Source organism: Lonchura striata, chromosome 1A (assembly GCF_050655825.1).
Source record: "Lonchura striata isolate lonStrDom1 chromosome 1A, ASM5065582v1, whole genome shotgun sequence".
In the NCBI taxonomy this organism is placed as follows: Eukaryota; Metazoa; Chordata; class Aves; order Passeriformes; family Estrildidae; genus Lonchura; species Lonchura striata.
In genome coordinates, this window is record NC_140741.1 from 26,585,510 (window position 1) to 26,607,700 (window position 22,191).

At 48.5% G+C, this 22,191-nt stretch overlaps 1 protein-coding gene across 7 annotated transcripts in view; it reads right to left on the reverse strand.

Annotated features, from left to right (window-relative positions):
* ELFN2 (extracellular leucine rich repeat and fibronectin type III domain containing 2) overlaps nt 1-22,191 on the reverse strand; it is a 57,964-nt gene that overhangs the window by 18,493 nt on the left and 17,280 nt on the right. For 6 of the 7 annotated variants that reach the window (XR_004147671.3, XM_031503644.3, XM_085569191.1 and 3 more), the window contains exon 2: nt 21,820-22,000. The gene's annotated coding sequence lies outside the window, so the exon portion shown is untranslated. Of the gene's footprint in view, nt 1-13,350; nt 13,488-21,819; nt 22,001-22,191 lie in introns of those variants that run through there. The other variant, XR_014952010.1, reaches the window with a different exon arrangement.

Here is a 22,191-nt window from a genome sequence, read left to right on the forward strand (position 1 = left end):
CACCAGCATCTTTCCTCTTGCTTTGAGAAATTCAGTTTTTTCCATTTTTTTTCCTTTGCTTGTTTGGATTTTCTTATTTTCACTGCTTGCAGGGGAGTCCATCTTGAAATTTCACCTCCCTGTTCCTGAGATTGCTATGTTGAATAAAACACTGACTTCCCCTTCTTCTCTCCAGCATTCTGAAATACTGAATTGGGCCACTAAGGAGAAAAGCTATTAGCCAGGACTGCTGTCTCTGATACTGAAACAGAGCTGGCAGCAATATTTACAGGCAACTTTGAAAGCTCCAAGGATGGCTTGTGGCCAAAGCTGATGATATCCACCCCCTCTTTTTTTTTAATGATGTCTTCCTATGACTCAGTCTGGTCCATAAGTCAAAATAAGATTTTTTTTTTACCCATCTTCCCTTTAAGCAATGAGAACAAGAGCCTAAGAACAGAACGCTGTAGCATCACGGACAGGACAAGTTACGTCACAAGTAATGCAACTTGGGGTGTCCTTGGTAGCTTAAAAAGAAGCAGAACAAAAGGCGTATGTCCTCTTTCCGGAGAAATGAGTTTTGGCAGAGCTAAACTGGCAATTGCCTGAGTTTTCTAAACTTAGTTTTATCTGTAAGCAAAGCAAGAAACACGCGGGAAGCAGAGACACGGTGACCTCAGGGGCTCATGACTTCCCAGGCTCAGCAAGGAGCTGCCGTGCCCTTTATTATCCACCATTGTGCAGAGGCAGAGCCTCGGATAAAGGGATGGTGTTGGGGGAGCTGTGACAGCTGTTTCAGAGTGGGGCTGCGGTGTACCAAGCCAGCCTGCCCACACAGCCCTACCTCTGCCTCCAGCCACGCAGTCTGCAGCCACAAGCAGCCACTCCAATGCCTGATAAACGAGCAGTTCAGCCCGAGACCACTTAATTTGCTCCTTGCCTTCTTTGTCTGCCAGCGGCAGGGAAAAAATGCATGTTTGGAAATTGGTAGTGTTGTGTATAGCATTACCAGGCTGGAGTTATACTGACTGCTAGACTGCTAAAGGAAAAAACAAATAAAAAAAAAAAAAAGCAAAAACCACCCAAGAAACAAACAACAACAAAAAAAGACCCACAAAACCAAAAAAACCCAAAAAACCACCACCACTCCCCAAAAGCAACCCTCCCTACGAAAACCAAACCAAACCAAAAAAAAAAAAAAAAAACCAAAAAACAAGCAAACAAATAAATCCAACAAAAAAAACAGGAAAAAGTAAAAAAAAAAAATACAATCCAGAAGAGGGTAGCAGGCTGAGAGCTGTGAAGAAGGGTGGAGTGTGAGTGGGGGAGAGCCAGGCAAGGAATTAGGGAGAGAAATGAGACAGTACTGTATCCAAGAGTAGATACTATGATGATGGGGACATTAAGAATATGATAGATAGGCAGGGAAGGAAGGCAAGCAGACAGAGGAAGGTACAGAGAAAGAGACAGCGATGAGGGAGGGAGAAGGAAAAGAGAGGCAGAATTAATTTAGGAGGAATACTGAAAACATAATCTTCTCAACAGAGTTAAAAAAGAGAGCGAGAGAGAGAATTAAACAAACAGCGACAGGAAACTGAGAAAGAATAACTTTTTTTTTTATGAGCTTGTTAACATTTGTGAAGTTAAGTAACCCTAAATTTATGCCATTAATTTGCATGTATTACATTTTTTTCCTGTGCTGCCAGTTTATAGTCTCTGTGAAACCTTTAAAAAGTGGCTTTTTTTCTCCTTTTCCCTTTGCCTGTGTTAATTAAGGCTTGTGATATATGTATATTTTTACACTGCTGCTGTGCTCTAGCATTTAATCATGAAATGGCCCTTTTTGCCTTTTCTTTGGGGTGCTCCTGCCTCATCCTTTCACCTCTACAGAAGCCTAAGGAGGCCTGCAGGTCCACCCTCCTGCACCGATCTGCAAGCATGCCTAGAGCCAGACTGAGATCCCATGATCCCAGGCTGGGATTCTCCCTGTCAAGCAAAGCAGCTTTCACAACAGGGAGAGGATCTTCAGCTGCTGAAGGGTTAACAGTTCCAATGCACGAGGGCATTCACATTGCCATACTGAAGCACACAGTATTTACACATTAGCAATCACTGGGGAGCCATAAATCGGATTCTCTGAGGAAATCCAGCCAAAGAACACAGTGAGATTCCTAAGGAAGGAAGTCACAGCCAAAGCTGGGGGAGGCACAAGTGACAGATACCCTCTAATCAGCTGCTGGAATAAAGAGGGATGCAGGTCATCCTCTAGGGCTAGAATTATCCTACCTAAGATGCACATAGAAAGAGCTGCTGTAGAAAATGCAAATCCAGTTTCTCCCCTGCTTCCAGGGGACTGCAACACACTAGTTCTCAGGGGCAGTCCTCTCCTCCCAAGGACTCTTCTTTCTGGGCAGACAGATCTCTCTCCTAAGCACATTGCTGACTTTGGAAGTGCCCAAGGCCAGCACAAAGCGTAGCTGGTGGAGCCCTTTTGGCAGCTGTCCCAGTGAGCATATTTCTGAGCTCAGCTGGACAGGAGTCCTGGTCCTAAATGTGCTTTGATTGCTTTGCTCCTCTCCAAAGGCTGTTTCTCCCAGCTGTAAGCAGAGTTTGCTGAAGCAAGAAGCAGGTTGCTAAGCCTGATTTGGATGCTGTTTGGTCCTTAGTGGAGCTGATGGGACTCATCTTGTTAAAAGCCAGCTGAGCTGAGACCATGCACAGTGAGTATTGATTCAGACCTAATCACCCTCCACGGGAGACGCAGCGGCTGGAGGAGAGAATAGGGGGGATTGATGGTCACAGCAGAGGTGGTGTTCCCTCATCCCCTATGGAGGAAGTTTGTGAGCTCCTTGGGGTCTGACAGGATATGAGAGGTCTCTGGAGAGTCTCTGCTGAACAGGAGTTGGGAAGGAGAAGTAGGGGAGACAGACCAGGCTTTCCACACTGTCATTTATTTTGCCATATGGGGGTGTTGAGCACCAGAGAGGATATTCTGATTTACTCCCTGGCTTACCGTTGCTGTGGCAACAGGAGAAATACAGGCCAAACCAGGCTGCATCTGCAATGTGGTGGTAATAGGGAGTTTGGATTCCCGTGTGTGTGTTTGTTTGTTTGTTTGTTTGGCTCTTACAGGAGCCACATGGTAAAAAAGCACCGATGCAATGAAAAGGGAATGAGGTCTGAATTGTACCCAGACAAATACACCCTCCTCTCAGGCAACAGCCAAGCAGTCATGCATGCAGTCCTACTGACAGCACACAGCCCAAGGAACACCAGCACACACATGTGGCCTCCCTTCCCACCACAAGTACATCCCTGTAGCTGGAGATCCTCAGCTGCTCTCCCACCCTTAAAAAAAGCTGGACTTCTTATTTCATAGGTACAAAGCTCCAGCGCACCAGACACTTTGTAGTTGGGTTCTGAAATGCAGCTAAGAGTCTCGGGCCCCCCTAGTGTCAGGAAGAGAATCTCCTCTGCTGTCAGACCCACATGTCCCAGTGAGCTGTGATTCTAGGGGATCACAATCCCCCCACTGGTTCCTGGGCAAATCCTCCTCCCTGCAAATACTCCTCCAGCACATCGTAGTGACAAGTTCTTACCTCCCCCGACACACACTCCCCAAGCTGATCAACAAAACAAACTCAGCCCTTTCTCAACAGTCATAGCCCCAGTTGGGAGAGATGGCCTTCACTGCCAACATCAGAGTGAGCCCTCAGGTCACATAAATTGGCCTGCTGCAGACACCAGCTTCCAACTGTGTGAACTCATGAGTCTGCCAGCACAATTCCCACCCCAGGAAGCAAGTTATAGAGCACAGAGCAGTACAGCCTCTTTCCTTCCCTCTCCTCCAGCCTGTTGGAACCTGAGTATCCTCAACCTAAACACTGGCCTCTGGAGAAAGGTACCATGTCCACTGCATCCAAAATATTGGCCCCAGAGACCTACTTTGGGTTAAGTGGAAGGCAGGCAGTTTTCCAACTGCCCCTCATGGTGCCAAAGCTTTCCCTGCAGCACTGGAAGCACAGAACAGCCTTGCAGCAAGACAAAGTTGCCATTCAGCCATACTATTATCTGCTCTTCCTCATCCCACAGTCCATAAAAAGCTGAATATAGCATAGGTGCAGGGAAAAAAAGCCACATAACAGGACAAGGACATGTTTTGCTCAGGCATAGAGACTTTGGAGTTCCTGGAAATCAGACTCCTAATCAGCTTTGGGGGTTCTCTGTTGCAACTTTTGCAAAGGAGGGACAAAGTCCATGGCAGAGATAGACTGAATTTCCTCAGTCTGGCCAAGCAAGAGCCTGTGAGGCAGGGTTTCTCGATGAAGACAGCACACTTGGGGTGAGACACCAGCAGGACAAAGGGTGTCACTGAAAGGCTGTTGGTGCCAGGAACCTGTTGGCTGCTGCTAATTGTGACACTGAGATTAAAAAAGTGTGGGGGAGGGTGGGGAACAAGGAACTAAGGCTGAGCTGGAAAAGATGAGGTGATGGATGTAAGAGGCTCTCCAGGTATGAAAAGCTTCTAGAGAACATTGTGCAGAGAGGAGATGTCCAGCTGGATCCCAACAAGGACAGCGACAGGGAATGTGTGGTGGCTGCTGGTGTGCTGCAGGAGTGCTGTGAGTCTGCAGAATGCCTGTCCACCCAGGGTGTGCAGGAGAGGTGAGACAGGATACAGATTCACCCCCCTTGACTCCTGGCTGCCTTTTCTCTCATTATTCCTGAGACTCCATCTGGCCTCACTATTTTTACACACATACATATTAAAAAAAAAAAAAAAAAAAAAAAAAAAAAAAAAGAAAAAACCCCAATAGAATAAACACTTAATTTATAACCTAATCAGCCCTTCTCTCACTAATTAGCACCCTCTGAGCACATCCACAGGCTGTGAGAGATACTCTAGGGCTGATAATGACCCCCAACCTGCAGTTGCATATGCTAAAGGGTCAGCAGAGCCAAGAGCAAGCCGTGGGGAGGCAGGGAACAGAGCGACCTCTGTCATTGTTTTTTTTTCTCTGAAATGTGGGATGATGGAAAGGGGATGTCTCTTTTTTGTCAGGGCCCCTTGTGTGTGCATGTGTGTGTGTTTTTCTGTGACAGAGAGTGAATGTGTGTGTGCACACGTGTGTCACGGAGGGGGGAAGCTGGAGAGGTTTGGAGGGAGGGGACTGGAACAAAATTCTGGCGCTGAGCCCAAACCTGAAACACATGCCAATTTATGCCTCTTGCTGGTGGTAATGAAGGGCTCCGTTCAGGACACACGGGACACTAATTAAGGGGCTTCAAAGGCAGCTTTCTGCAGAGTGCTCTCTAAAGGGGGGCTGAGGGGAGGAAGGAGCACAAGAGGGGGGTGTTCTCCACTCAATGGAAGACTTCTAGCTCCTAGTGCTGCTGGGGAAGGCACTTTTTCTTTCTCGCTGTCTCCCATAGCAACTCCTACCCATGAGAGCTGAGAAGGTGCAAGCATCTGGCAGCTCCGGGCCAGCCCTCAGCAACCAGCAGGCAAGGCAGGCTCTGGTATGCAAAGGTAGAAAGCAGAGAGGAAGAAAAGAAGAAAAACGTGTAATTGGAGAACAAAATCGGTGTAATTACAAAGGTAGCACCTATAGTAACAGGATTTGCCATTAGTCTCCAGGGATTTGCAGGGTCAAAGCTCTGGATCACTGCAGATCAAAACTCCATAGCTGGGCCTTCTCAACTTCATCCCTTGGGGTTATTTTGTAGGAAAGTGTGGATGGGGCAGACTTTGAGAATAGGACAACCAGCAGGGCTGGGAACGTGCCTCCATCGTGTCAGTTTGGACACAAGGGCTTAGCTGGGCGCCAGAGACAAACAAAAACTGCACCCAAAGAGCTCTAGCCCACTTCCAGGAGCTTCACAGACCTTGGCCCTACAACCTCTAAGCATTGCAGATTCACTCGTAGCTGAGTGTTCCCGTGTCACAGGAAAGGAGCCAGGCTACAGAATGGGTGACGTGACTCAGCCATGGTCACCAAAGGAGGTCTCAGTTCAGCTCTCCTGCTTCCTACCTGTTACCTTATCCTCACACCTGCCTGCCCTCCCTCCACCAGAGTAAACATGAAACAGCAGCTCTGGTGAGAAACAGGACTGTGCTGAGATTGATAAAACGGGGACAGAGTGTGGGAGGATAGAGAAGAATAAATTGGCAGGGCAAGCAAGAGAGTGTTAGTGAGAGACACGAAGAAAGGATGAGTGAGAAAGGTGGTGAGGAAGAGAAAAGAGAGAATAGAAGGTTATCTCTGTGTGCCATGCACCACACAGAGAAAGTGAGGGAAAGAAAAGAGAGGTGATATAAGCACATGAAAAGGAGAGGTGAGAAGTGGCTCACAAAGAGCAAGAAAAGCAGACGGCTTGAGAGATGAGCAGTGTTTCACTGATCCTGCATGACAGCATGTTGCCTGCCATCACTTACCACCCCACAAGCTGCCAGAATGCCCCAGAGCTTCCCTTGGTTTCAGACAGAGCTGTCTTCTCTATGCCAGGCAGTCTCAGCACCACACATGGGTGACCTGGACACAGGTCTTTGGGAGTCAGGATCAGTCCAGCCACAATGAATCACAAGTACACATTATTTAACCAAGGTGAAGCAGAAGGTTTTCAATACTACTCTAATGCTGCTCCGCAATGGTTTCATTTTAACTAAACTAAAGCTAGTTTTTCTAACCTTTCTGCCCTCTCCTGTTCACTATCCTCCTATGCAGCAGCCCACATTTAACTGCTTATTCCGGATGACCTGCTCCATGTCTGCCATGTTCAGTGTCACCCGGCCACAAGCACAGCCACCTGCAGCCCAGAGCAGTTCAGCAGGGCTGTGCCTGTCGCAGGAGACAAGGAGGGAGGAGGCTCACCCTGGGAGAAGCACCTGGGGTGAAACTGGCTGAAGTGTGGCTGAGGCCAGTGACTGCCCAGAGCGAGAAGGGCAGTGCAAGGCAATTCTTAACAGCAGCTCTTGGGCAACAGGCTCCACGTGTGTATACAGAAATTCCTTGTTTTTTCTTACTACTGCCCAGCAGTAGTAAGAAAATGGTGAATCTTGCTGAGCAGCCTGAGCGGTTTCTGAGAAGAGAGGTGGTCAGTTTCCTAGGCAGGCAGAATCAAAAGGGGGTTGGATGCAGAAACACATTATGATGCTAGAATTAGCCCTACATTAGGTCTTGAAGCTGCCTGGGCTGAGGAACATCTGGGGTCTGCTAGGATCTGCAGAGAAAACATATCAGCCACAAGAAGGTACAGGCACATTCTCAGATGCAGTTGCAAGACACAGCCTTGGAAGGGCTTAGCTCCACCACTGACACTTGCCTCATCCAAGCACAACAGCCAGGCCAGACAAGTTCAGGGCACCCATAGGCCTGCCTCCACCCATCTCACAGACCACAAAAACACTTCCCATCAGCTGCTTACAGCTGCTAAACCTTTACAAGGAAACCCACAAAATATCAAAATCAAATGGGAGAACAGAGCATCATCCCTCTTCTGACCACAGGGGGAAAAACAACCAAGACATTCAGGTTCACAGAAAGACACCAGCCTTAGTTTCTGTGGAGAGAGGAAACAGGAACACTCTCCAGCTTTCCCCTTTATCTCCCAGGTCTTCCTTCTCCTTCTGCACCTCACCTTTCTGCCCTGTGCAATCCAAATTGGACACCATGCCAAAGACAGATAAAAAGGCAACTAGTGAATCACTCTTATTAAGTTTGAACTTATTATTAAAAAAAAAAAGAATAAAAATGAAAATGAAAAACATGAAAAGAGGGAGAGAAAATAAAAGCTGGGATTACAGGCTTAGCAAGCATGAGTGCATATTCAGCCTACACTGTTCCCTTTGTGACTCTGTCACACCGGTAGACTGCTAAGAGAGTTATACCATTACTAACATGACAGCATTGTCCAATACAGCCTGGATTAGAAATCCCAGTGACTGTGTGGAGGGGAGAAGTCCCTTGGCAGTGGCAGGCACTTGGCCTCATGATGCCTTCCACTTGCAGCATGCTGGCCAGGCAGGGAGAGGTATTCAATTATCAGACAGGCTCTGCCTTTTCCTAGACCAGCTTTCTTTCATTGCTTTCTCCCTGGCCAGTGATGCCTGAGAAGTCTGTCATGCAAGAGAAACTCAAGATGGTCCAGGCAATTCCTGAATCAGGCAGACTTCTCACAGCTGAACTCCTGTTCCTCCTCACAAATACACAGTCTTCTCCAAGTATGGATAGGATTCAGTCTTGAACGTGGTGAATATCTCATTCACCAACAGAGAACCTCCAACAACTGCCTAGAAAACTGGATCTCCTTCTTCTCTGCTGGGCGGAAACATCAGTCAGTTGTGATTCCTTCACATTTCTCCAGTCTAAAAATCATCCTACTGAGCCAAGACTGATTGCCCTCATTACTTCCACTTCTTAAGCACGACCACACCAGTTTTTAAACACATCAAAGACATGCATGTTGCTCTGATGCATTTTTCAAAAGCTTCCTTTCCCAAGTAATTCCCATATAAACCTCACTCAGAATAACACAGCAATCAGATAATCACCCATACCTTCAACCACTGTTTGTACCCTTTGTGACGTCCTTGGGGACTATGTTTCCTCACTGGGACAGTGGTGTTATAGCACTGTCTGTGAACTGGCACAGATTGACAAGAAAAAGGCAGCTGGCAATAATAAATGCATCACCCCAGCCAGGATGCAGAACGAGGAAAGGTCATTGTGTAAAGTAGTCTGTCATTACTCTGGCAGCAGCCAGCATTCCTTCTTGTGTGGCCACCAAGGCAGGGGCTCAGCTGGATGCTGAGCTGGATGCTGCATGAATTGGCTGTGTCAGTCTCTGGGTCTTCAGAGAGGGAAAGAGGAGCTGGAGTGAGAAAGGCAGTGAGCTGAGAGGAGGAAAGAATTGGGTATGCAGTGCCTGGAGGGTGAGGGTCAGGACCAAGAGTAGCAGAAGGAGTTGCCTAGGACAGCTGCTCACCCAGATGGTCCTCAGTCTGTAGCCTTCAGATCTTGCCTTAGCTCCAGCCCCTTAGCTGGTGCTTGTGGCCTCATCTCCCCACATATCTGTTCTGCAGACAGTAAAGCCACTGGTGGGGCAGGCTCTGTACCACTGCAGGAATTGGAGCAGGGACTATTCTTCATTCACAGAACCCAGTACTATTTTCTTTGTCCCAAACCAAAGACGCGAAGGAAAAAACACAGTTTTTCTTTCTAGAGCTGCCCCAGGGCTAGGATACAATATTTTATGGCCCAGTTCTTAGCCTATTTGCATTTTGTATTTTTACTTCAACTGCTGTTTGTTTCCAGGCATTTGGGATGCCTAATGATTTTCAAAGCACTGTTTATTTTAATCCCTCTAATTTATTAATAAATTAGTTGGCCTCAAAGTGCTTGGGAAAGAAGGGTAAGGAAGTTGTAACCAGTGCTTTGAATAAAGCATCAAACTGTCATATGATCACATCAAAGCAACAGCAAGCAGATCACTTTGTTGGCTATATCATGATGCAGCCTCATAGGTCCTCTAGCTTGGTGTCAGGTTTCTTCATACATGTCACCCTGCAACACTACCAGGCTCACCAGCTCCAAGGATGAAGTAAAAAATAGCAATGCCCAGAGGCAGCTCCCTCTGAAAAGTCTGCCCCTTCTCACCCTCTGCATGTTGTGAGAATGTAGCATGCCACCGTGGTGCAGATAATATAAACCATGCTGACATCCACGTGGCTATGCAGTCAAGGTTGTAATCTTCCCATAAATCACAGGTGCACTCAGCCTCCACTACACTCTTCAGCCTAGTGCTCTGTGGCAAAGCTACAGTTTCACACACAGGACAGTCCCTGAGAAAACAGCGAGCATAAACCCTGTTAATCATGCAGATGAAGGTCTTGGAATCTCTACTAGTCAGTCCCAACAGGAATGTGCCAGGTTTTCTCATCCCCAGAAAGCAACTGACAGATCCTGAAAATCCTAGCGATTGCCCTCAAATAACTTTTCCCATCTCCAGGTAAGCTTGAATGTGACCCATCAGGTGTTTATGAGCCTGCCCCCATCTACGGCCTTAAGACCACGTACAGTCTTTTGCAGCTGACAACTTCATCACATCCTTACTGCTGCAAAGCCCGTTTGCTCTCAGTGATCCCACTGAGATAAAGATCCCCTTTCTCCCATCTCACGCTGACCTGTCAGCACTGAACACGTTAGTCATGGGCTAGCATTTGCTGGGGACACAGGACTCGCAGGAAGCACAAGCCGCTCTCTTCTGTAGTGGCAGGGCTTGCTGCAAGTGTACATCTTGTGCTAAAGGGCTGAGGTGATTCCACAAACAGCTCTCTGAAAGCAGCCTGAAGTTGCTGCTGGTTGTCATGATGAGTTAGTTGTGCTAGATGTCCTCTAGAAGCACTGTTCTGCCTGGGAATAGACAATGACTACTGTTTAGAGGGGGTGAACACATCCTGCCTGAACGAGCTGATTACAACAGCCAGCACAGCTGTCTGGCATGGGGGGACCACCTGCACTCGTGTTCTCTTTGTACTTGTGGATAAATTGACAGAAACTGAGATGCCTTAAGAAAGGCGATGGTGGGATAGAAGCTCTTTCACACAGGATGCAGAAAGAACAAAAACATTTTTGCAGTGCGATTTGCAAAGCAGATTCCAGAGTGGATCTCCTTGCTGATATCCACAGGTGCTGTCAGTGCCAGTGCAGCCTGAGCAGAAGTGAGCCCAGCCTGGCTCTGCACCCATCTAAAGGCAGGTGCCTGCACGCCCAGCAGATCAACACATTTGCAGGACAAGTGGATCATCAGGAGTGCCAGCTCAGGCACCTTCCTAGGATCAGTGGTCACAGCAACAGATTTCTCCCCTCCCCACCACAGATTAGGCCCACAGCTCCAGGGGCAGCTCCAGTTCCTGCAGAAATATTGCTGCTGAGAGCTCACTGTGCATTGCCATAGCCCCAATCACCATATTAATATTTTTGCTTCTATTCTTTACTTAAAAATCCCCTTCTCTCAAAGTTGCATCTCCCATCTGATGAAGGCAAGCCCAGGGCCACGGGCCGATGGCTACAATGCTTGCTGGCTCCACACCACTTTGAGGGGTGCCAGCTTGCCAGCAGAGCATCTACACTCCCTTTCTTCCTTCCCTAACTCTCTGCACTCCCACCACCTTTTTCCAGCACAAGAAGGGCCACCTGGAGAGGCATTGAGACTACTGATCCTCTTTCCTAGCTGTTTCCTCTCTCCCACCTCCTCCCTGTGTGTGGGCACCCTGGTGGCACCTACCCACTCACTGGGTGGGCCACCAGAGACATTGTGTCTGCCCTGCCCCTGCTACTCAACATCTGACACCTTGTTTTGAGGGCATATCAACCACTCCAGCAGCCTTTCCCTCTCACCCTGACCCCAGAGTCAACAGGCAGTAATCCATGCTGTGCAGGAAGAAGAGGAATGGCATGAATCCCAGCACTCCTCTCTGTGTTGTGGACAAGGCATTGTCTTCACCCTACAAAGAAGGTGTAACTCTGCTCTTGGCTTGATTGTGAGCGCTCAGTTGATAAAGTCAGGTTATTGCCTCCATGCCCTGGCAGGGTACCAGCTCTCCTGTCTGCCCATCTTCCCTGGGGCAAGGAGTTCCCTGCTTTAATAAAGCCTGATCACCCAGTGAGTTCTCCTCTGTGGCAGAGGAAATAGAGATCTGCAAAACAGGATTTTAATTGAGTCCTCAGTTTGATGATCTACCACTTAAAAAGAAGGCCAGGGTGGATGAACCCTGATCTTTGCTCTCAAAAAGGTGCACCAACAAGTGATACAGACTTTGGAGAGAAATAACAAGGGGAACAGCATCTCTTGGAGCCTTCCCGAGAGGAGCATAACCAGCTCATGTACTTAAAGCTGTAACCTTTCTCATTCTCCCCATAGGTCTCTTGGTGTCTTTTCTTCTGTTGCCTCTCTGATCCCTGAGCAAAGAGCACAGTCTTAGCAACCCAGCCTCTGCAGGGAAGTCCAAGAAAGGCCAAACCTCCAGGATCATGCCGTACTTGTCCAAGGGGACAGGGAAGAACCATCTGCCTCCAGGATTCTTTCTCCAGCAGTTGCAAACACTGAGGCCTGGAGAAAAGGAGCAGAAGTTGGCCAATATAGAGACGCCTCCCCGGGCCTCCAAGACAAGTTGAAAATGGTGGATTTTGTGAGTTGGCCAAAATTTACTCCGAAATGATTAAACCTCACAAAATTTTTCCACAAGGATCTTGCACAGTGTTTACTTTAACTGTGCTACATTGTTGCATTTCACAGCTACACACCAGGTGCTTTTCTGCTGGGAAGAAAGGGGGGCTGTAAAAGGCCTATCCATGAACGAGAGACTGCTTTGCACAGAGTGGTGTGTTTGTGGGCAGGGAGGAGGGCAGGTATTTCTTCTCCATGCTCCTCAGCAGGAGTGAACAGTAATGAACATGCTGGGAAAGGCCAGCAGCCCCTAAGTGAGGCATATGGGTCTTTGTGTAAGAGATGCCAGCCAAAATGAAGAGACCATTCCTGCGTTAAAGCCTGTTCAGTGTGTCCATAAAACCGGTGAATGCAAACATCCTATTGTGAATGTTCACATGTGAGATGCCCACAGTGGCCATGGGACGTGTCCCCAGCCCATGAGCGTGCGAGCCAGCCCCACGGGGGGTGCGTGTGCATTGTCTGCCTGCCAGGGCACCTGCCCACTGGGGAACTTTCCATCTAAACCAGCTGACAGCTGCTCTCCCGAGTTTCCTGGACACCAATAATGTTTTCCCTTTTCTAATCTCCCCAGTGTAAATCCATTCACAACGAGTGCCTAGAGACTTTTAATTCCATCGGCATTAAACTCACTAAAACCTCTATTACCAAAAGCTTTTAGGATTTTCCCCAGAATCTACAAGTCAGGTTCATAACATGACAGAACTCCACCTCTCTAGGGTGTCTGAGAAATTAATAAATCTTTCTAAATGCCAGGATCACTGACCAGACATTTGAAGTATCCCCCTTGCCATTAGTAAGCTCGAGTTGCTGGTACAACACGGCCCTTGGCAAGGGCTGAGCTGTCTTCTGAAACACCTCTAAGAGTCTGAGAAGAGCCCCCTCCCTGTATCAGGCAGGAGCAGATCACCTCACAGCAAAGCAGTACCAGAGGTTCACAGATGCTGTGTTAAAGGGAAGTGGTTTATTTCAGTGCTGCTTTGCCGCATTCATAGAGTAAATGTCTGGCAAATGCATCACAACACCAGTGCTCCCCCAGTACCAAAATAAGTGAGAAGACAGTGTGGTCTCACCTCAGAGCTGCACACAGGCAGGCACTGTAAAAGCACAAGGATTATCCAGCTACACCTCAGCAGAGAAGGTGGCTGGGTGCCGAGACAAATTGAAAGTGGTTGTGGTGGAGGGGTCAGACAGCTGTGAGTCAGTGAATGAGGTTTCTAAATGCTGTAATACTCCAGCGATGGTGCATTTATCCTTTGGCCCTGGAGGTTCATTGGCTGCTGTAATAGAGCAGAGAGATGCAATCATCTTTTGATCCCAGAGGTCTTTTTAGGTGCTGTAATAGAGTAGTGATGATCAAGCCATCTCCAAAGCCTTGGGGTTGCTGGCACACAGCATGGGTGACGTCAGTGTCTCTCAGCCCCCACAGTCCCCAGCTCCTGGATTCCAGGAGAGGTGTTGAAATGTTGCTTCCAGCCCAGAGGTTTGCAGGGGCTGTGGTGATGTCAGCTTTGACACACTGCCAAAGTTCCCTCTGGCCTCACAGGAACTTTTAACCATGTGGAAAGGTGTGATACTGACCCCAGGTCTCTTGGGACACAAGCCTGGCTGCTCCCACTCTATCCACGTCACCTGCGGTGGGTGCAGCTCCAAGCTACCTACCGAAACAAATCACACCTCTAAGAATACAAGAGAGCTCACAGAGATCCAGCAAAGAGCAGCATGCAAACATGATCCCCAGTGGTTTTTTATCTATTTCCCTGTGCAAGTAGTCATTCTGTTCACACCTCATGGGCTGTCCAGGAAGAAGACATACTTCCAGAGAGTCTGGGATTTGTCTGTAGTTACACACACATTTGTGGCTACACACAAATAGCTAGAAATCAAACAAGCTAAGTTAGCCAAACTGTTGAAGATTTCAGCATCCTATATCATGGACTCAGAATGAAAGGGGGAAAAAAAAAAGAAACAAAAAAGACCAAGAACTGGGACCATGCTCCTAGATAGGGAATGCTGAGGGATGGGGAAGATATGTTTGTAGACTTAGGTCCTTACACTGAAGAGAGGAGGAAGTAATCAAATAAGATTTCAGGGTTTCCATAGGCTCAGGATTTCTCTTCTCCCTTCAGCCCCAGCAGGTTTTTAATTCTAGGCTCCAACCTGAGCTGGAAATTAGAAAGTTTGCTAGGTACCCTATTATCCTGGCACTGATTCCTGCATCTGTAATTCAGGCGGAAGATGGAAGCATGTTCAATCTCCCAGGAATACTTTGCAGGTTAGGTTTCTGATCTGAGGCAATATCAAGAGTTTAGGTGGGTTTGCACCTTTTCTGTGGCAGGGCTGGGGTTTGGTTTTCCCCAGAACTGATTTCAAACTCAGAGGATGAAAATTCTCCTTCATACTGTGGACTTCAATATGATTAGACATGAACAGAATTTCACTGCTTGTGTCCCAGCAGGTAAGATGTACACAAGGGAATAACCATTCCAGATCAGAAAAATGTCCACACAGGCTCCCAGGAAAAAACATCACTGGAATTTGGGGGAGAAAAGGTGGGAAAAAATCAAAGCAGACAAATGAGAGACAATGTACTCCTGTCTCAATTTTCTTATTTGCTGCTATGAGTTGCAGACTAATGTAGGCTCTGAAGACTGAACCTGCAGGTTCAGGCTCCAAAACTGGGCTCATCCTCAGTTAAAGCTCATTGAGGTACTCTTGTTCTCCACAAAACACACAAATCCACTATGAACCTTTCTAAATTCTTGGACCTGACAAATTCTGATGCTTAGACCGCCACAGTTCAACCCTGTGAACCTAAATCCAAGACACTTTAATTTCACTGTGCTTTCCTTCACTCCTAGGTGATGAGGAAAGGAAGGACAGATATCCTCATATGTCTCATAATTTTATTTCCTCCCACCATACTCTCCCAGTCTGCTGTCTGACACCAACAACCCCTGTCTCCTCCATATCTTCACTTGGGGGTGTTCACCAGCTTTCTGTATCACCTCAGAGGCCCTTCAGTTCTCCAGCATCCCTTCAGAAAAAAGCTGACCCAGGTTTGTCTTGCTATTCCAAATGAAGCAGCACTGCAGGTGTACCAAGAGCTCTTCCAGAGCCCTCTCCACCCACAGCCTCTGCATCCAAACAGCTGATTTGCCTGCTCAAGGGCATCACAGCATGGGGCAGAGCTCTGCAAAGACATTCGCCCTTTCATTTGGCTGATACTCTTGATTCAGGACCTTTTGGGTATCTAAAGAGTTTTGAGTCTGCCCTGCAACACACATTACTTTGAACATACCAACATTCAGTTTCACCCAACAGAGCACAGTGTGTTCATTTAACTTAGTTCTCTTTCCCAGGCATTTCCCACAGCCCTTTCTGTCCACAGCCAACATAATAATTTTGTCTTATCTGCTGATTTCCATATGGCATATCTCTCCTCCCACCTTTCCAATTCATTAAACAATAAGGTAAATCACAAGGGATTTAGAAGAGAACCTGGAGGCCACATTAACCTTTTGCCATGGTGAAACTTGACTGTTTAATCCCCTCATTCTTTTAGTCTCCTACTCAGTTTTTGATCTATGTCAATATTTTGTCTCTCACAGACTGCTTAGCTTCTTTAGCAGCTCAAGTGCAAGATCTTTCAAAAGCCTTTTGGAAGTCTAAATACATTATATCACTTGCTTTTCCTTTATCCACTGCATTATTGACACATTCAAAAAGTTGTAGGAGATTAGCATGATGCAGTTTTCCCCTGCTGAACCACGCTGGATAGGCCCTATCAGACCACAATCTTCCAGATGTCTTCAAGCACTGCTTTTTAATTATCATTCCCACCAGTTTACCAGATACAGATGCAAAGCCTACTGATCTTTAATTCCCCGGATCATCACTGAAGCCTTTTTTTAAATATAGGTACAACATTTGGTCTTCTCCAATTCTCCGAATCAGTAGCTTTTTTTTTTTTCCACAAGAGATTGCATATTTTTGTTAGCAGCTCAATCACTTAAGCTCCTTCCAAACTCTCGGATTTAACCATCTGGACTTGATAACTTATTGTTCAGGGAAAGGGGGGGGGCGGAGGTTTTGTAGTTGTTGGGGTTTTTTTTTCACTGGGTTTGTGGGTTTTTTATGAGTTGCTTTGTGCCAGCACCCATTATTCTACCAGCACATTTTCCAACAGATCCTCATCTAAGCAGATATAGGAAAAGAATCTCACAAATACTGTTGGTAGGGACAGCTGATACAAGAGAAATCATAAGAGAATTCAGCTCCCCAGCAACATCCTAAAAATGGAGATACTGAGTCACTTTAAGCACAGGAGGTGACTGGAATTGATCAATGTGAGTTTTCTTGGATAACATCCACTCTGTTCTGACCAACCAGGCTAGTTTTGCTCATTTGTTTGGGTCTCTTGCTGAATAGTGATTTCCATCTTGACCCCAGAAGATTCAGGGCAGGAACAGCACTAGCTTGATTATATTCAGCCTAAGGTGTGATGAAAAGAAAGTGACCTGAGTGCTGGGGGATGCATGAACCTGGGAGGAGATGAAACCCAGAGAGGATGAAAGGAAGTAAATCAGAAGGTGAGCAGAACATTGCTGGGCTTTTAGCTCCAGTGATTTCCTTTCAACTGCATCAGCCACAAGACATGAAATGTAATGGGCAATGCTGGAGAACTCAAATAAGTAGCCCTATTATATGAGTGTTTCGCCCTTTGTGCCAGACTGGTTCTCCATAGATTTCACCATGCTGGCTGGCTTGAAAAGGCATGGCAGTTTAGATCATGGCACAGTCCCATGGTCCTGATGTGCCACTTACTTTAAGCTGTACCTTCTGCAGGTCCTGCAACAGGGAATCAGGGAGGAAGCTTGAGATGGAAAAGAAGCACCCACAGGTTTATGTCACAATGAACATGCAACCAGCTGTGGATACATGTTCACCTGCCAACCTGCCTGCAAGCCAACGCTGGCATTCCAGCTTCTGGAAACCATCACACCTCCATCTAAAGTGACACTTAGAGCATCTGTATGAAATCTACCTACCCTGTGACAGACCTGGCATACCTACCTTACCTGACAGACACCTATTCAAGTATATTTTGTAAAAGAGGAAGAGAAATTTCCATAAATCCTTCTTATCTAATTGCTGCTGTTCAGTTCTTGTGGGGCATGTTGATGGGGCAATTGTAGGAAAAATAATGTAGAAAAGAATTATAGAAAAAATTGTGTAGCTTGTTGAAGTCATTCCCTGCAGATACTGCCTTTGTGGGGTAATGTGGCCATAAGTTTTTCTGGGTAGCCACCTAAAGGCAAGTCTGTGCCTCTTTCTAAGGCCTCACCAACATCCCCCCAGCACAGAGCAAGGCAATTCTCAGCAGTGCTGCCAGCACATTCACTTCCTCTGGCTCTGTGTGGTGAGGGCCATGAGGACAGAGGACATGAGGAGGGGTTTCTCAGCCATGTTCCCTCCTCCATATCGAAAGCAGAAGAATATGCACAAGGAGAAGGCATCTCAGAGTAGGACAATCACAGGCTGGCTATTCCCTTAATGAAGGAGGTGAATAGAAGATGAGCAGTTTACTGTGCAGAGCTAGTCCTGCCACAGAGCTTTTGAGACCACATCCCTGCCCAGTACAAATGTGGTCAGGTCAAACTCTAGTCTGTAATATCAATATAAGGTACTTCCATACCACATTGTCACTGCAGGGACATTTCTGCCTCCCTCTCCATCCCTTTTCTCCTTTGCTGCTTCTGTCCTTTTTCTCTCAGGTCCTCCCTCTTTCTCATCTGTGTCTGCATCCTCTCCATGCTCTGTGAGTCTCAGATTCCCCTTTCCTTCTGCAACACTTCCCTCCACTGCCTGCAGGTCTCCACCTCTATGAAGCAAGAGAGAGCTCACAGTGGGATGAGACAGAGAAGGAACTTGGGGGAGAAAGAGGTCTTCTTCCAATTTAGCCCAAAAAGACTCCCCACACACCAGACACAGCCCTGTTGAATGTGCCTGTTTTGGCTGGAATGAAGCAATATGGACACTCACACAGATTGTTCTACTGCACAGGGTATAAACCAGGTAGGGAGGTAGCACAAGTCCCATCCAGCTGCTCTTCTAGCAAGGCTTTTAACTTGTCTCCCTCTCTTCACATGCACTGGTCTGTCATGTATGTGTGTCTCAGGGCTGTCATCAGCTACTTGGCAGTGGCCGTGCAGAAGGTGCAAGGGGGAGGTGAAATGACGGGGGTTGGGGATGGCCAGCTGCCAGTCATGGCCTGTACCAGGGTCCCCTTAGTCCCCTGACACACACAGACACGTGGCACGGCTACTCAGGGAGGCCCAGCCAAGAAGCCTGTCCCTCTCCAGTGAATCTCTACTCTGTTTCCCAAGTGACAAGCCACAAACTCCCTTTCTCTTCCCAAACAAACAGAGGCTTGAGTGAATCGCTGCCTCGGCCCTGGCACGCAGCCCCCTGGTCATTACGGATTCTCCTCCGGCATCCAGCGCCCTGCGAATGACAGCACTCAGCCATGTCAGCAGAGTCCCCAGGCTGAACCTCCCTTCCCTGCAGCATCTCTCTGTGCAGCCTGAAGCATTGCTCCTTCACAGCCCTACTCCCCAAACCCCTCCTCTCCCACTGTGTTTGCGGCTACTGCCCATTCCACATAAAGGCAGGGGAAGCTGTGGCACAGCATGGTGACCAGTCTGAGAGTCTGCTAGGATTAGGACCCTTAGCAACAAGGTTGGGTAGACAGTGTTACCTCTTGACTTTAACCTCCAAAAGCTAATTTGGCTGGGATTTATAGTAAAACCAACTTCAGACTGCTAAACCTGGTCAACAAATTCTCCAGAGACTTGCACACATCCACGCAAAAGCATGAGGCAAATCACCCCTCACCACCTTCCTGCCCTTTGGCCCTTCAGCACAAACAAAATTACCTCCCTCAGCAGGACAAGCACCTGAGTGACAGACCTGGAACAAGTTCCTACAGCATAACAGTAGGATTTGCACTCATACTCTGTCCCAAATGAGCACATGCCTCCAGCGTGGCTGGCTTGGCCTCTGTCCATGGTGCAACCCCATTTTCTGCCAACATGATCCTCTGAGGAATGATAATGCCTCTCCTGGACCCTGTTCACTGACCTGTAGCGTGGTCAGGGCTGGAGAACAACATCCTCCTACTGAGACAATGCTTCCCTCCCCTTCCTCTTCAGCATGATGCCTGCCCTCCCGCCAGCCAAAGCCATCCTCTCCAGCAGTTGCCTGGTGTGGGACACGGCTTGCTCCCGGACTGTAATTTAACCCTCTTTCAGACTGGCTTGCCTGACAGGAGGGACTGAACCAGGCTGGCTGCAGCGTGCAATTACATCTGTCAGATTAGCCATAGCATGCATGATCCGGAGCACGTGCCAGATGTGGCACACAAACAGCACTCGAGCCAGCACCAAGAGAGGGTTGTGCAGACAGATAATACCCAACACAACATAAATCCTGCCAGTACAGAGTTAAGCTAGCATTGTTTTCTAAACAAATCTCAAACAGCAGAGTGAATTCATACTGGATCAGCATTTCCTACCATGTAGCTGCAGGAGTTTTGACCCAGTACCAAGCTCCCTAGAGCTGGATTTATTGTCTTGTCCACGCTAAGTCAGTGCCAAAGCCATGTCCTGAGAGGACTGAGGAATTTAACCGATGCCAAATTACTTTGGAGGCTCCACATGGGAAGAGCTTTCTGCAGCCTCCCCAACAATGACAGCAAGTGTGACTGAATGGGCACACTCCCTGTCAGGCTCCGGCCAGGAGGAAGAGTGACACATCAACAACACCATGGTCACTTGTCACCCACAACACAGGCATGCGCGCACCGGGGGGTGTGAACCACAGGGGAACGATCACTTCACAGTATCATCAGCTGGCACCAGCATCAGAAACAACCCCACTAGGCAGCACCAGCCCTTCCCAAGGCTGACTAAAGCTGACCCTGCCCGGCATGGTGGTCACAAAGAAGGAAAATGAGGAATGGATGCTGAAAGAGGGAAAAGCAGGGCTCAGGGCACCCCAGAGAAGGAAGAAAAACAGCAAGAGGCAGCAAAGAGAATTTGAAGGCAGCAGTTTGTGCAGAAGTGTAGGTATTGCAGCAATGGGTCAGGAAGCATTGAGGAATTGCAGATGGGGAAAACTGATGGCAGGGTCCTGCAGAGGCAGCAGAGAGATGCACTGGAAGAGGTAGTGGAAGATGCGCCCTCCTTGTCAGCATCACCAGGTGGGACCTGGGCAGGAGGGGAGCAAGCCATCACCTCCTTTAGGGGACACCACACCAGCACCACTGCTGGGGCTGCACAGTAGCACAGACCCTGCCAGTCCCTTCCCCTCAGAGAAACACAACAGACCCCAAAATCTGACTCGAAAAAACTCTGGTCTCTGCCAGAGTCTGTTCAGAGCCTGAAACCAGAGCCTGGCAGGTTGCAAACTCCCAGACCTCCCCTTTAAAATCCACTCCTCTAAGGCTACCCACTACTTCGTCAGCAGCTCATTTCTTTAGGGTCTATTTTGGGGAGAGGCATCTCCAGGCACGTTCGTGCTCCTTGAGGACTGGCAGAATGTCTGGGCCTGCCCAGGCACTGGGAGAAACAGCTGCTCCCACTCCCCTCCCACCTCCACACCACAGCAGCTCCAGCAGCTCGGAGACATGGCTTGGAAACAGTGCAGCTGATCTTCCTGCTTTCCCTGCAGAGGAGCTGAGGAATAGGAGCACTGAGGGCAGCCCCAGGCGGCAGGAGGCCCTTTCAGGTGCTCCCAAGAGCTTTGCACCCCAAAATGGGTCAGGCTCGGCACAGGGCCCCTTCACTGCCTGTGCAGGGCACACGGCGTTCCCAGCTTATGAAACACACTGTCTCCAGTAGGAAAACATCCCTTCCAGTTGAGAAGGAGCACCAGGGGACAGCAGATAAGCAGTGACAAAGAGCATGCCCATCACCCCAAAAGCTGTGGCAGCCTGGGCTGGGTATTCAGAGGAGGTACCTGGCTAGGAAATGGAGGCCAGCATCTTCTATGGGGAATCGGAATCCCCAAAATATCTGTGAGATGAGGAGGGAGGGGGAATCCTCCCCTCTGTGGCCCACTCCCGGTAGCATGATGCCCACTCCTGCTCCAAGCTGCATCCCTGAGGTGACCCAGGCCAGGGCTGCAGAGCCCAGCTTTGCTGCTGGCCAGGCTGCAGCAGAGTCAGCCCGGCTGCCCCTTCTCCCGAGAAACAGGGGAGGTGGAGGAAAATGACGAATGGAGAAGAGCAGACAGGTGTGTGCCCAGGGAGAGGTGGGAAAGGGGCGGAATGCACTCAGGACTGCGTGCGGGGGACCCGCAGCGCATCCCTCGGCTGCTCTAAAAACCACCTCTCCCTGCACACGCAGGCAGAGCCGCAAGGGAAGGGGCTCAGAGGGGAGGGAGCAGCTCTCCGTTGTGGGGAGGGCGCTGATGAAAGCCTAGATTTTGTTCACAGTATAGCAGAAACCCGTGCCCTTCTCCTCCCTCACACCTCTGGGCAACGAGCAAGGAGAGGGAGGGAGGGTGGGATGGAGAGAGGCACAGACAGAGGTGCTGAGGTTGGCTTACCTCGCAGTGCCTGCGCTGGGGGTGCCCGGGTGCGCCGGAGGTAAATCCAGGGCTCTGCTCTCCTTGGCGAGTGCTGGGAAAGGTCTCTGTTCAGTCACATGAAGGAGTGGCCTGTGAGTAGGTGCTCCAGCTCACCGCTCGATCGAAGCTGCCATGGATTCATTGCGAACGACTTCGCCTTCTGTGAGGAGAGGAGGAGAGGGGAGGGAAAAAAAAAAAAAAGGAAAAAAAACACCAGCTTAAGACTTGGAGGGTAGATTCACTTCTTTCTTAGGTTTCCAATGGCAACTGAATATGCCACATATGAAGATCCAGGGTGTGTGTGTGTGTGTGAATGTGTGTGTGTGGGAGGGACGGAGAGATGCACAGCTG